Below are 10,871 nucleotides of genomic sequence, written 5' to 3' on the forward strand. Positions count from 1 at the left end.
TTGTTATTTTCTAGGTATACTTATCCAATATTCCGGAGCACTTAACCGAATATTGCACATCACTAACAGTTTATTTGTTCGAAACTGAACCTTATTTCATACTCCTTAAAGATCCGAACGTACGTGTTTTCAAAGTACATTCGTTCCCCTTTTGATATTTTACGGGTTTCCATGAAGGCTTGGTTAATGTAGAATGACGTTTTTGTTACGTCATTGTGTTGATTTCCGTTACAAAGAATGTTTCCGTGTCGGTTCAACACTTTTAACCGACTTCAGAAATCGAAGGAACTTTTTCAATCCGGATTTTTATGTATTCTCCAAATTCTCGATGATGGAAAATTACTTTTCTGTTCGAAATGGTACCAGAGTCATCATCATCATCATCTCAGCCATAAGACGTCCACTGCTGAACATAGGCCTCCCCCTTGGACCTCCATTCGTACCGGTTGGAAGCGACCCGCATCCAGCGTCCTCCGGCGACCTTAACAAGGTCGTCTGTCCATCTTGTGGGTGGACGTCCTACCCCCATCGGCCATCTTCTCTGCGTGCAATGTGGCCCGCCCATTGCCACTTCAGCTTGCTAATTCGGTGGGCTATGTCGGTGACTTTAGTTACCAGACCACCAGAGTATTTCACATATTTTTTTAAATCACCCGAATCGTTCTACCGCGAGTCATCCTTAAATATGTGACTTCTGAAGTAATACAGTAGTAAGACCGGGCTAATTACCTACATAGCAATTAGCTGCTATTAAGTTGTTACGCGCGAACATTTGTACAGAGTAAATTTGGCGTTGACACACTGGCTTCTGGAGTAGGTATCAAACCTTCCTCTTTTTGCATGGCCAGTTGTTAGAATTGACCATTTCATGATGTGGCATTCATTTCATGAAATGATCAGCTAATCTAACCATACCATGAAGTCGACAATTCTAAAATAGCATTTAAGAGCGCTCTTACAAGAAAAGTCGAAATAACGCAAAATTGATGATACTAGTCGACGAAATTCAGGACTTTGTGCTCATTATTAGAAACAATGAGTACTTGTTCCAGTAAAAGCGTCTTCTTATCTTTTTAAATATCGTTGTAAATATTAGAAAAAGGACTTATTAAATTAGTAATGATTTTTTTTCTGATGGTCGTTTCCGAAAAACCCCGTGAAGCACTGAATGGCAAGCTCTTATTTGGAAATGTTGAGAAGTTTACTCTGCTAAACCTGGCTATTTTGTATTACTAATACCCTGTACTTTAGGCATATCAAACGATATTTTTCCTACACACCTTTGAGAAAGAGAAAATCAAAGTAAAACGAACTCAATTTTCTCTCCGAAACAAGTGTCAATTCCTACGAAAATCTACTTAATATCGAAGTAATTTTCATACTCAAGCAATCTGCAACGTTTGCTTATACTGTTGGTATACATTAGTGTTTATGAAATTCTACTATAATTTTTTGGCAATTTTTTGAAAACTACTCTATATTACCGATGACGCGCGCTGCGCCAGCTCAGTGCCGCGGCAGAGCTTGTAGAGGCAGGACGTGTGTCGGTCGGCTCCGTACATTTTCAACGGCGACAACGAGATTTTTTATCATTGTGTGCGGCGGGCGCCGTGTAAAACGCTATACTGTGTGCGTGTAAACCGCAACGAGAGACTTTGATCCTAGCACTGTTTTCATAGTATTATAATTTATAATGGTACAGTTTAATAAACTACCGGACAGGATTAAAAATATTTGAAACGACCTGACATTCTATATGTATTAATTTTGACTCAAGATAGTACTCAGGGTCTGATGATGGAGCCGGAAGGTGGTCACCGGTACCAATCAACCATGCAACTAAACCACTTCGTGTTTAGGCTCGTTTTATTTATCTCAACAAGATCTTTGACACAAGATAGTACTCATGGTCTGATGATGGAGCCGGAAGGTGGTCACCGGTACCAATCAACCATGCAACTAAACCACTTCGTGTTTGGGCTCGTTTGATTCGTCTCAACAAGATCTTTGACACAAGATAGTACTCAGGGTCTGATGATGGAGCCGGAAGGTGGTCACCGGTACCAATCAACCATGCAACTAAACCACTTCGTGTTTAGGCTCGTTTTATTCATCTCAACAAGATCTTTGACACAAGATAGTACTCAGGGTCTGATGATGGAGCCGGAAGGTGGTCACCGGTACCAATCAACCATGCAACTAAACCACTTCGTGTTTGGGCTCGTTTGATTCGTCTCAACAAGATCTTTGACACAAGATAGTACTCAAGGTCTAATGATGGAGCCGGAATGTGGTCACCGGTACCAATCAACCATGCAACTAAACCACTTCGTGTTTGGGCTCGTTTGATTAGTCTCAACAAGATCTTTGACACAAGATAGTACTCAGGGTCTGATGATGGAGCCGGAAAGTGGTCACCGGTACCAATCAACCATGCAACTAAACCACTTCGTGCTTAGGCTCGTTCGATTCGTCGCAACAAGATCTTTGACAAAAGTTAGTACTCAGAGTCTGATGATGGAGCTGGACTGTAGCCACGGGTACCAGTCTACCATGTAACTGAACCACTTCGTGTTTGGGCTCGTTTGATTCGTCGCAACAAGATCTTTGACACAAGATACTACTCAGGGTCTGATGATGGAGCTCGAAGGTGGCGACGGGTACCAGTCTATCACGTAACTGAACCACTTCGTGTTTGGGCTACGTGTTTGGGCTTCGTGTTTGGGCATCGTGTGTGGGCTTCGTGTTTGGTGTATCACCTAGTGTCAAAGATCTTGTTGAGACGAATCAAACGAGCCTAAACACGATGTGGTTTAGTTGCATGGTTGATTGGTAATGGTGACCACCTTCCAGCTCCATCATCAGACCCTGAGTACTGTCTTGTGTCAAAGATCTTGTTGAGACGAATCAAACGAGCCCAAACACGAAGTTGTTTAGTTACACGATAGACTGGTACCCGTGGCCACCTTCCAGCTCCATCATCAGACCCTGTGTATCTTCAGTGTCAAAGATCTTGTTGAGACGAATCAAACGAGCCCAAACACGAAGTGGTTTAGTTACATGATAGACTGGTACCCGTGGCCACCTTCCAGCTCCATCATCAGACCCTGTGTATCTTCAGTGTCAAAGATCTTGTTGAGACGAATCAAACGAGCCTAATCATGTTACTACATGGTTGATTGGTATCCGTGACCACCTTAATCATCATCATTATCATCAGATCCTCAATACTAGTTCGTTTTTAAACCCTCGTTGATACAAACTTTACAACCTATAGGTACCAAATGCTATGACGAAACATGTAAATAAGCGAGTACCTATAATTTATTTCGAGTAATACTTATACCTTCATAAGTACGAGTATGGGGCTATTCATAAATTACGTCGTTTCAAATGGAAGGAGGGGGGGGGGGGGGGGGGTCTGGACATCGGATGATGGTAGTATGACGTAGGAGGAAACAGAGTCATCCGAAGCATGATTTTTGGATGATTTGAGGGGTGGGGGGGGTCAAAAATCGTCAAAAATAGATGAAAAATTAATTTATGAACACTGCACACACTTACATTTGCACTGCATTTAGTATTTTCGTACTTACCAAATAACAGTTTTAGGACTTTAAAAGTTAAGCACAGTTAGTGTTGTTATGGTTGATTTCAATATGCTTCGCGAAGGATCAAGAATGTTTAATCCATCATTGTAGTGCGAGTGTGGTAGAAGGGATCGGCATACTGAGCTCGCACGGCCTGCCGCAGCGCGTAAAATACCTAAACTCGCTCAACGCCGAAATGTAATAGCGCTCTTAATGAAATAATCAAAATCTAGGATCTGGTGAAAGTAGGGTACGAGTATGTGGCACTTAAGGCCCGTGTGAGTCCGCCGTGATAACGACTCAACGAAATAGTTATTAATACGATACAAGTGCGGAAAAGAGGAAATTCGAAAGGAAATTTTAAATCGACACGAGTTGCGAATTACCTATTCGCACGTGTATCGTACAACGTTTTACAGTACATATGGCCCTTTAAACTTTTGACATCGAACGAAAAGTGTTATTTTACGCACTAGTGCGGGAAAATAGGACTATATGTACTGTAATAAGTATTTTTAATAGAGCCACATTTCACAGAGACACTAGTTTATTTTCAACGACATATTATTAATAATAATTATAAAGACAATATTTTAAACAATCGTTACAAACAAGCTCTTAAAATGTATCTATAGTTTAATCTGGTCCTAGTATAGTATAGTGTAGTATATAGTATAGTAGTATAGTTTGGTCCGGTCTGGTCTGGTGGTTTGGTCTGGTCTAGTTTAATGAGGTCCTGATTTAATAATACACAGATTAAAGTTTACGATTACAAATAAAAAACTTTATTAATTATATTTCATAAGCACGTAATTTTCCACGACAATGTGTCCAAGTCACACGGCCGCCAAATTTAGCTGGCCGTTAAACAAATCGAATCAATTTGGACCCCGAGCTCGTTAATTAAAACGCAGTTACGAACCCTTCTTACACCCTAATTTATAAATGTTATTCAGCCCGGAAGGCATTATGTGGTTGGCGCGGTTACATTTGTGTTAACCTTTGCATCTGTCCGTGTGTTTGGGCCTTTATCTAAGTCTTGTTGGTGAACTTATCTGGTTTTGTAGTTTGGATTTGAGAGGAGTTCAAAAGCGTGACGGTTTGATGAAAGCCAAGCTATTTATTACATTAACTTAAAATAACAGCAACTAGTCTACTATAAATCACTGAGGCGAATTAAAACAGAGGTAAGTTGCAACAACGTCAATTTTGCGGTATTTAATCATCTTGAGGCAAGGATGCGTATTGAGAGACCAGCGGACGATGGAACGAGGCTAAATATCATTTTATTCCAGCTCGATAACAGTTATAAATGTCCTAAAATTAACGTTGTTTCAATCTATCTCTGTTTAACTTACCTCAATCTCCCCTACTCTAATTGTACCCACCCGGAATATTACAGTTTTACAAGCGCTTCAAAGATAGCTCCTCGGACTCAAGGATAAACTAAGTGTCTTTATTAAAAGTTAAAAAGCTCTTTTGTTCCCAACTACTTCGCTAGGAAACCTCGCTCGAGAATTTATTAATAATTGAGATACGAAAGTTTTCACCAAAATTTAATATGCAAAAAATATAGATTTCCCTTGAGTAATTAATGAGTTATTAAAGAAAAATTTTGGGAACTCTTTAGGTTATATCTGCTAAATCAGCTGTGAATACAGTGAAATACTTTTAAGAGCCGTTCAAAACATTGACGATTAAGAGGTGGCTTACGCAAAATTGTAGTTATTATATTGAATATTTATACGGTTTAATCAATGGCCAGTGCTTAAATGGAATAAGGCGGGACTTGTTGCCAAGAAGATGGCAGGTGGACCAAAATGTTAACGGATTGATGGCCGCTTCCGGATGAAAGAATCGCCTATCCATTAGCTCGCAGGGTGAACGCAGACATTCGGAAGATAGCAGGGCATTTCTGGATGAGACTAGCCCAGGACCGGGATAATTGGTGTACACGAAGAGAGGCCTATTTTTACAAGTGCGTGACAGGAGGCTAAAATGATGATGATGATGACAATTATGAAAGTGACGATTCTGAAGATAAAGAATGGAGATCCTCTTTGCCGAGTTTATTGATTTCAGGCACAGCGACTGTGTTCTGATCTGCTTCGGTATTCAACCTCACAATTGGGAGTCTCAGGCTGAAATGAGACCAGAGTGGCGTCGAAATCTCAAAGCGGGTGTAGACAAACATCACAAGGACTGGTTAGAGAACCTTAGGCAGAAGGACTCCGCGCTGCTAGACCTCCTCCCTTGGACTCTCGTCATGTTCATGATTGCTGTGGAAGAAGATGTTGCTCTGATATTGGACTCTTCAGTCATCGCAGACGCTGCATTAACCTGATTTTACCCGACGCTGTAACAATCATCTGCTATATGGTAAACGTACTAGTGCTCGACATGCTAATGCCGAATAGATGACACCTTGGTGTCACCTCTATTGACAATGACTTAAGTTTCAAGATGACATGTACTGGGACCGCGTCGAGCACCAGTACGTTTACCTTAGATGTCGTGGCCAATTTAATGAAGCTAGTTGGTATAATTCGAGTGTAGCTGTACTTCCGTGATTATTATTCAAAGTTCAATGTTTGCTTTGTGTTAGCAATAGCTCTCTGTATTTTCTCATTATTTTCTGACGTTTCTCTTAGGATCACAAACCAATTCCTTTAAAGTTTATGTTGGTTTTAGTCTTGCATCCGCAAGGGAAAGGCGGGAACTTTAGAACTTCTTGTTTAAACTAGGAACTTGGTGCAAGAAAACGTATAATTAACAAATAGGTTTCATTGGAGCCAAATTTAATGTTGCCTTTATTAAAAAAATATATAGATAGATAGAATTACAATAGATAAAATATTCTTTAGTTATTAATACTCTCAGTAAAAAGAGACAAAAGAAAATAAACAATTGATTAAATGTAGAGGCAGACAACAGGCGGTCTTATCGCTAAAGAGCGATCTCTTCCAGACAATATTATATAATAATGTAAGATTATAATGTAGTGGCAAAAGAAAAACGAAATTCCGTATTGATTATCTTTTCACAAAAGTTTGGTTTATATGTTTTAGCTTATTTAATAAAATATTGAAATCTAAGAGTGATTCTCAAAATAGTGGCATCTTAACCTGTCATCGAGTTTTTGAATTGAATGTATCTTTATTTGCTCTTTTTCATATTCAACAAAAATGTATCTAGATAAACTAAAACAATGTTTATCCAGGCCAAGTCATTATTTTTATTTAAATTTAATACTTATATATATAGATATATATATATATATATATATATATATATTAATTTATTAAGAAACAAACAGTCTTATAAAACAGATAAGTATATAGAGTAACATTCTTCTAGTAATAGACTTATAGTTTCCTATATGTAAACACATATTATAATAAAAACTTATTACTACGTATAAATGACATGCATATGTACTAGTATGTGTGACGAGATATGTGAGGAAATCTTAATTTAGATGGTCATACAGGTGTTTTTTATTATAAACAATCTTAGTGAGCTGCTAAATATGTCTACGTTTTGGCACTTTACATTGTACAACCTACATGTGCGTTTAATGTATGAGTGCTGCGCATGTTTAGTTCTGCTGCTTTTGATACTAAATAACATTTTATTTCGACAACTACGTTCTGTTCTGCGGGGTACGCGTAAATCTATATTTTCTAAAAGTTCAGGGGCATCTGATCTACTAAATTATTGAATATTTTGAATAAGAAAATTAGGTACAGGAGCGTCTTGTGGAAAGAGATTGAAGATTGTAACTGGCTAAGGAGGAGGCGTAACTTTCGTAATTTCTACCTGCTCGGAATTCAAGAGCCTTTATGAATATTTTTTGTAATCTTTCTATTCTGTTTCTGTGTACATCATGACAGGGGTTCCATACTACAGAAGCAAATTCTAAGCGACTTCTAACATAGCTATTATAAAGTAACTTATACGTCAGGGATCTTCGAAAGGGTTTTGCGACGCGAAGAATAAAGCCTAACTGTTTATACGCTTTATTTAGGATATTCTCAATATGAAGATTAAAGGTTAATTTTGTGTCCATTATTACCCCCAGATCACGTATGCTATCCCGCCGAGTTAAAGTACCTCAACATATTTATAAAAAATAAAGAGGTGCACTTTTCACTGTAACCTGTCTTGGCCAAAAGCATCACTCTTCCCGTTTTAGTTCTTTAGATTTTATAAGCATCAATTTATGTAAACAAAGTATCATGCTATATAATAACATAAACAATACCTTTTAAACTGTACTTTGTACAGGCCTTATTTTTTTTTTTACATCAATATTCACGCACGAAGTTTGTCCAAGGATATTTTCACTGTTAACCTGTACGGTTACCATCAGTTTGTCACTGACATAAACGCCGTCGAGAACGTAATTTACTTTCTATACATCTCGCTCGCACTCGCATATTAGTGCAAACGGGACGTATAGAAAGTAAATTACGTTCTCGACGGCGTTTATGTCAGTGACAAACTGATGGTAACCGTACTGTACCAACCTGTACATGCGCGGTATTGCATCTGACTCATACACGGAAAAAAATATTTCGATCATAACTATGGCAAAATATTAGGTAAGTATCAAGCTAACCACCGTAGGGTACCATCATGACCCAAGTGTCGTAGTTTCGTAGAGACAAGTGGTTGAAGGCAGACATCTGGGGTTTTGTAACGGAATGTTAACTTTAACTTGTCTCGATTACTTTAAGAATTTGGTATGGGGCCTAATGTAATAATATCATTTTAATATTGTATGAGGGTATATTCATCTATGCTGAAAGTGACACATTCGTATTTATATCCGTTCAAGGGAAAAAATAAAAATGAATGGATTTTTCACTGTAACCTGCTTAACTTTACCTGTGTTCAATGTATAGGTTATTGTAAGTCTTGAAAATAACTTCTTCATTTTCCGTTCCCTTTTGAAAATTCGGGGTACTTGAAGTAGTAAAACATATTTTTCATTCTTAAAAGTATAAAATATAGAAAAAAAATGTTTTCATTAACTTTAACCTGTCGATGCCACTTTCTTGAGAATCACTCCTAAAATCTGCCGCTGGACACCCTGTATTGCCATAAAGTGCTTGATATAAATAATTGTCATGCTTTTTTGCAGAGTTCTATCAAATGTCACGAGCGAGAATAGAGCGGTGAAGTGGGAAGGAGCATTTATAAGATTATATGCAAACGAAGTCGCGGGCAGAAGCTTGTATACAACACACACATACACAGACAAGATGTTAAAATATCCACTGCCAAAAAGCCCTAAATCGACACTCAGACACTTTAAGCAGACATGTCTGGCCCTGTTTTTCAAAAGCAGTCCTTCTTACTCAAACATGTCCGAAGGTTGTCTCAAAATCCCTCGTAAGGGACGCTGAATAAATACTGAGCCCACGAGGATGGTTCCGCTTTAACAATTTGATATTATTGTATTTTTTTAATACCACGTCGGTGGCAAACAAGCATACGGCCCGCCTGATGGTAAACAGTCACTATGGCCTATGGACGCCTGCAACACCAGAGATATTACATGCGCGTTGCCGATACCGTTTAAAAACCTGTACACTCCTTTTTTGAAGAACCCCATACTGTTATGTAGCCCCTCGAGAAAACCTCGGCAGGGAGCTCATTCCTCAGCCGAAGCTATCTGTATGTATTTATATATGTATGTATATTTAGTGATTTAACTGGCTCTAACGTGATAGTTATTATTTCATCATGTTTACCACTTATCCGACGTTTCGGCGGGGTTACACCAGCTGTGGTCGTGCATGACTGACGTTCCAGTGATTTGGTCAAGTTGTGTTCTAATGTATGGGGAATACAAACAAATTATAGCCAGCATTCAATGAATGTAGGTGCTTTACGCACACTAGTGTCCCATGCCCTCCCCCTGACGCAATCCCCCCCCCCCCCTTTCAGCATAAAATATGTCCCGGGTGACGGTTTCTTTTTAATTAAGGGGGGGTTGCGTCAGGGGGAGGGCATGGGACACTAGTGTGCGTAAAGCACCATACCCAAAGGTATCATACTACATTCATCGAATGCTGGATATAATTTGTTTTTCAAAAAATACAATTTGACCGAATCACAGCCCAATGTCAACGGAGATATGGGTAAACAGCACTACACTACCAGAATATAGTTTATAAAATCATTCGAGGTAGACAAGAAACGTCAGATAAGATAAAAATAATCAAATAATATCGCGTTAGACCCGGGAAAATCACTAAATCTGTGTGTGTGTATAAAACGCGAGAGGGTCATTCGAGATAGACACGAAACGTCAGATAAGGTAAAAATAATGAAATAATATCGCGTAAGACTCGGGAAAATCGCTAAATCTGTGTGTGTGTATAAAACGCGAGAGTTTCAAGTGTAAGTGTAAGTGTAGCTTGTTTTAATATAATTTACGAGACGAGATACCAATAACATAATGAAACTACAACTAATTGCATTTCTTGACCAATCAGCATGAGCTGCTAACGCTAATTTGTGCTCACGATCAAGTCCGTATCAAAACAAAATGTAAACCATATCCAATTGCAAAACCAGAATCGGCACGATCTGAGGCAACTTTTCAAATAATTCCGTTCTATAAATTAATATGCGCGCGTGCTCGGGCAAGCCTGACCCGTATTAACATTTCCAGCCCTTTTTTGAAAGCACCCGGTATTCAAGTATTTTGTGAACGGTATTATTTTTTGGTCAACGGATAAAGGATGAATCACGCTTCGTTGTGCAGTATTCGGCACATTTGGTTTTTATCGTTATGAGTGACTGTGGCACTTACATATATTATTGGATATTGTTGTGGCCCTTTAGGTACTGCTGGAGAGACGAAGTGTAGAAAGACCTTAGCGAACTCGGCGCCGTCGACTGAACACAAACGGCTTTGGACAGAGTAGCATGGCGTTCTTTGGTGTCGGAGGCCAAGATCCACTTCGGGTCGTTGCGCCACAGCAGTAAGTACTTACATATTACTTAGAACTATATAAATATCAAATTTAATTTATTTTAGTACAGTTATTATCAATAGCAGCGGATGTAACAAGGCGCCAAAAGTATCTATCACCCTGGAATCATTTTCCAAATAGAGATATTATATTTCTACAACCTTGTTCAAAAATAGTCGTCACACTCTAATTGTTCTACACATAGAGACATTATTAACGAATGGTAAATATTTTTGATGCATAGGCAGTCTGATCCGTTACTTCTGATGCTGACTGTGTATAAGTTGTTCAA

Source organism: Cydia splendana, chromosome 2, assembly GCF_910591565.1.
Source record: "Cydia splendana chromosome 2, ilCydSple1.2, whole genome shotgun sequence".
In the NCBI taxonomy this organism is placed as follows: Eukaryota; Metazoa; Arthropoda; class Insecta; order Lepidoptera; family Tortricidae; genus Cydia; species Cydia splendana.